Here is a 6,000-nt window from a genome sequence, read left to right as displayed (position 1 = left end):
TACCTAACAAATGACCCCCAAACTTAGTGGCTGAAAAACACCATTTTTAAAATTAATTTATTTTAAAAGATTAACAGTGTTATATGTGTTTCAGGTACAATATTCAACAATTCTATACATTACTCAGTTCATCACAAGTGCACTCTTAATCCCCTTCACCCATTTCTCCTCACCCGCCTCCCATCTGCCCTCTGGGAACTGCCATTTTGTTCTCTGCAGTTAAGAGTCTGTTTCTTGGTTTGTGTCTTTTGTGTGTGTGTGTTCACTTGTTTTCTTCCTTAAATTCCACATGAGTGAAATCATATGGTGTCTTTCTCTGAAGGACTTATTTTACTTCATGTTCTACCCACTAGATCCAGCCATATTGTTGCAAATGGCAAAATTTCATCTTTGAAATATTCCATATATATGTATATATTCCCTTGATATATATATATGTGTGTGTATATATATATATATATACACACACACACACACACACCTTCTGTATCTATTCATCTATCTTTAGACACCTAGGTTACTTCGGTATCTTGACTATCGTAAATCATGCTGCAATAAACATAGAGGTGCATGTATTGTTTTGAATTAGTGTTTTCATATTCTTTGGGTAAATATCCCATAGTGAAATTACTGGATCATATGGTAATACTGCCTTTAATTTTTTGAGGAACTTCCATACTTTTTTCCACAGTGGCTGTAGCAGTTGACATTTCTAACAGTGCATGAGGATTTCTGTTTGTCTGCATCCTCACCAACACCTGTTGTTTCTTGTGTTGTTGATTTTAGCCATTGACAGACGTGAGGTGATATGTCACTGTGGATTGATTTGCATTTCTTTGATGATGAGTGTTGTTGAGCATCTTTTCATGTGTCTGCTGGCCATCTATATGCCTTCTTTGGAGATATGTCTATTCGTGTCTTCTGCCCATTTTTTAATCCAATTGTTGGGGGGTGGTTGGTGTTGCACCGTATGAGTTCTTTATGTATTTTGGATATTAACTCCCTTATCAAATATATGATTTGCAAACATCTCCCATTCAGTAAGCTGTTTTTCTGTTCTGTTGACTGTCTCATTTTCTGGGCAGCACTTTTTATTTTGCTGTAATCCCAAGAGTGTATTTTTGCTTTGGTTTCTATTGCCTTAGGAGACATATCTAGAGAAAAGTTACAACAGTTGATGTCAGAGAAATTACTGTCTGTGCTCTGTTGTAGGGTTTTTATGGTCTCAGTTCTCACACTTAGATCTTTAATCCATTTTGAGTTTATTTTTTCTGTCTGGTGTGAAAAATTGGCCCAGTTTTATTCTTTTGCATGTAGCTGTCCAGTTTTCCCAAAACCATTTATTGAAAAGACATTTTGCCATTGTATATTCTTGTATCCTTTTTCATAGATTAACTGACCATATAAGTGTGGGTTTGGGAGCGCCTAGGTGGCTCAGCAGTGGAGCATCTGCCTTCAGCTCAGGGTGTGATCCTGGGGTCCTGGATCGAGTCCCACAATTGGCTTCCCTCAGGGAACCTGCTTCTCCTTCTGCCTGTGTCTCTGACTCTCTGGGTCTCTCATGAATAAATAAATAAATCTTTAAAAAAATATATCATGGGTTTGTTCCTGGGCTCTCCATTCTGTTCTATTGATCTCTCTAGGTTTGTGCCAGTACTGCACTGTCTTGATTACTATAGTTTTGTTGTATATCTTGAAATGTGGGATTATGATGCCTCCAGTTTTGTTTTTTCAAGATTGCTTTGGCTACTCAGGGTCTTTTGTGGTTCCAGACAAATTTTAGGTTTATTTGTTCTAGTTCTGAGAAATGCCATCAAACACCCAACATTTATGAGCTCATGGTCTCTGTGAGTCAGATACCAGGTGCTGTTCAGCTGGGGCCTCTAGCTAAGGTTTCTCATGAGATTACTGTCAAGCTACTGGCTGGGTCTCATTTAAAAGCTCAAATGAGAGTGAGGGGATCTATTTTCTTGCTCACTCACATGGATTTTTGTAGACCTTGGAATCTTGCCACGCAGGCCTCTCACAGGGCTGGCTTAGGATGCAGCAGTTGACTTTTTCCCCAGGGTAAATGATCCAAGAATGAGCCAGAGAGAGTGAGCACCCAAAATAGAAGCTATGCTCTTTTTCTTATGTAATCCAGGAGGTGACATTCCATTATGCCTGCCATATTCAAATGATTAGAAGTGAGCCAATATGCCCAGGCTGCCCACACTCGGTGAAAGAGGATTACACAAGGACATGAATACCAAGAGGTGGGTTCATTGAATGTCCATATGGCAAGGCCATATGAGCAGTTTGAAAAAAAAAATCTGGAATATATGGGATAAATCTGTTTAGAAAGTCATTATCAGGGAAGCACTTATTATTGGGTGTTAGGCATCTCAGACAATCTTTTAAAGGAGTGGAGGAAACAACTCTGTGCTGAGTCTCTAGGAACATCTCCCAGAACCATACTGGGTACCTAATCTGGAAAGGGAGCTGCTGTGGTCCCACTGCAGACCCCAGAGAAATGTTGCCTCTGTCTCTGCACAGTGGCAAAATAACTAACTTTAGAATCAAATTTCTCAAAAGATTGTATTCTGATTGGCAGAAACAAAGTCTATGTCCTAGTTACAAGGAGTAGCAAAAATGTGATTTTTTAAAAAAATGTCAATTATGGTACGTGGATGGAACTGGAGGGTATGATGCTGAGTGAAGTAAGTCAATCAGAGAAAGACAGTCGTCATATGGTTTCAGTCATACGGGGAATATAAGAAATAGTGAAAGGGATTATAGGGTAAAGGAGGAGAACTGAGTGGGAAAAATTAGAGAGGGAGACAAACCATGAGAGACTCCTAACTCTGGGAAACAAACAAAGGGGCGCAGAAGGGGAGGTGGGCGGGAGGATGGGGTAACTGGGTGACGGGCACTGAGGAGGGCACTTGATGGGATGAGCACTGGGTGTTAGACTATATGTTGGCAAATTGTATTTAAATAAAATGCAAAAAAGAAAAACAACAACAAAAAAATGAAAGACATTGAATCAGGCCTGATCTTAGCAAGTTGAGTTACTTGTTGATATTTTCGGAAGTTACAAAATTCATTTTGTATTACCTTAAATAGTTTCTAAATGGAACAAATAATCAGTGCTCCAGAAATAAAGAAATACCTTATTTTTGTTTAATTGAACTATAGTTTGACTTAATAAATAAATACTTGGGATGCCTGGGAGGCTCAGTAGTTGGGCATCTGCCTTTGGCTCGGGGCATGATCCTGGAGTCCCACATCGGGCTCCCTGCATGGAGGCTGCTTCTCCTTCTGCCTGTGTCTCTGCCTCTCTCTCTGTGTCTCTCATGAATAAATAGAATCTTTAAAATAAAACAAAACCAAACCCATAAATACTTGTTTAGCTTAGAAATATTAGTATATTTATAATTTTAGTTGTAAATTGTAAGCTTTTTTCTCTCTCTTCACATTTGAGGGTTATGTATTTATTAATTAAATGTTTGTCCACATTAAAAAACAAAGGCTCAGACTGTTGGGATGTGAGTGGGGAGTACACTTTTTATTTAGTGAGGCCTTTATGCTGGATGGGTGAATATTTTGCTGTTCCCCTACCAAGGAGTGGCCTTGGCAGGAGGCATTCTGTTTGACTTCAAATCATATTGTTGATACAATAATATCATTAGAATACTTTCATTTCGGATGTTTATCAATTTATCAGTATGTGCTTTAATTAAAGTACTCAGTAGAATGTTATCACTGCATATCCAATTCATGTAGTCCTGAGTTGGCCAGGCTGTTTAGTTATCAAGTACGTGACACCTTATTTTCACCTGGAAGACATCTCTGCAAGACAGGAAACACTGGTACTGGCTGGGAGGGGAGGGGGCCGTAAGGACCAGAAGGGCAGGGGCTAAGATACAGTATTGCTTTTTGAAAACGATACAGAAAAACCACAGCTAAACATAAATACCACAACAGGAAAATATGCAGTATGTGCCCCAACCTGGAACACCTTCAGCCTTACCTGGCAAATTTTTACTTACCTTCCATTTATCCCTCAAAGCCACCCTACATGGTAAAATAAGTGGTAAAATAAGTAAATAAATAAATATGAAAATTAAAATGTCAATTATGGGAGGGTGAAATTAATATCATAGAAAAGGATTAAAATATAAGGAGACTGTTCAAAAGAGGTGAGGCATCAGGTGCCTGAGTGCCTTGGTTAAGCTTCTGATTTCAGCTCAGGTCACAATCTCTGGTCACAATGGAGCCCCACATCAGGCTCCCTGCTCAGTGGGGAGCCTCCTTCTCCATCTGCCCCTCCCCCTGTTTGTGTTCTCTTTCTCTCTCAAATAAATAAATAAAGTTTTTTTTTTTTTTTTTTTTTTAAAGAAGTGAGGTGTCTATAAAGGACTATGGGCCATTGCATTTTGGAAGGAATGGAGATAATCTAGCAGAAATTGTACATCATAAAACAAATCTAAGTGCCACAAAAAGATATAGATATTACATCCATTAAAAACTCCAGAGAGAACCAAAAGAAGCACAGAACAAGAAACTATTTGTGATAATTAAAGACATGAATGTAGAAATTTAGGATGTAATCAGGTGGAAGAAACAGATGAGAAAATCTCCCAGAATATAGAAAAGACAAAAAAAAAAAAATGGAAGTTGGAAAAAAAGAAAAAATATATAAACACATCATCTTAATCCAAAGGGATTTACATTTAACCAAGACACCTGAGAAAGAGAAAAGAGACAAAGTGGAGACATAAAATTATTTAAAAAAATTTTTTTTAATTCCCAGAACTAAAGGAAGATACTTGAAAGGGTCTTCCACGTACCAAGTTCACCAAGTATAAGATGCACACAGCAATAGTATAATGACCCTTCAGAACATCCAGGATGAAAGCAAGACGATAATGATCATAAAATTGATTTTTTTCAAGGAGCTAACATTTTTATAGGGCTTACTATGTGCAAGCAGCTGCTTCACCTTATATATCTTAGCTAACTAATTTAATCCTCACTATTTAGTCCTTTGAGTTATCACCATCATCATTTTTTGGATGAAAATACTGAGAAACTTACCCATGGTCACACAGCTAGCAGGTGGCAGACCTGGACTCCAAGCGAGCAGTCTGGCTTAGTACTGGGGACTGCTGCTTCCTTTTCAGTGACGCTTAAGTGCTAGATGGCAGTAGAGAAATGTCTTAAGAGTTCTGGAGGAAAAGGATTTTAAATGTAGAATTAACATTAATTCAAAACATTAATCAGATACTAGGGGAGAATACATTTTCAGACATGCAAACACCTCTAGACTTTTTTTTTGAAAATGTAATTTAAGAGATCCACAGCAGCAAAAGGAAAAATAAATTGAAGAAAGACAATAAGCCTCAAGAACGGGGAAGCTAACTAAAGAGGGTAATGAAAAGTAATCCTGGGATAATTTCTATGCAAATCATCCTAGAGAGAAGTCAGTGTATATGGACACACTCAAAATGCATTAAACAGCTGGAAGATATAAACGATAGGGTAATTTTTTTCTCTATCACCAAGGAAGAAGATAATTTTAAAACACCAGGGAGGAAAAACTGCGCCGGAGTATTCATTCCCAAAGTAAAACAAACTAAACATATCCAGGGTTCCTTTTCAGTGACACTAAAGGTCTCAGTGACATAAATGGTTCAGGATTTGATGGCATTTAAGGGAAGAGAATCGATTTGCCCTTGACTCTTGGGATCTCCCCTGGGAGAGGCATGCCTGCCATAAAATAGATTTCCTATTCTGCGCATCCAGTCAACCTGCCCTGGTCCTTCATTAAACACTGTTTATTTAAACATAACTTTCTAAACTCTGCTTTCCCCTGTTAAAATCAAAAACAAGCAAAGACCAGCCTTAAAAATTCCCTGACCAGATGAAATCCGTTTAGTCATACAAGCAAAGCTTAATGTAGCTTATTTTGCAAGGCTAACTTGACCTGGGTTATTTCTCACTTATGACTCTGGAAAT

This window comes from Canis lupus, chromosome 10, assembly GCF_003254725.2.
Source record: "Canis lupus dingo isolate Sandy chromosome 10, ASM325472v2, whole genome shotgun sequence".
Lineage (NCBI taxonomy): Eukaryota > Metazoa > Chordata > Mammalia > Carnivora > Canidae > Canis > Canis lupus.
Note: the sequence above shows the minus strand (reverse complement) of the source record.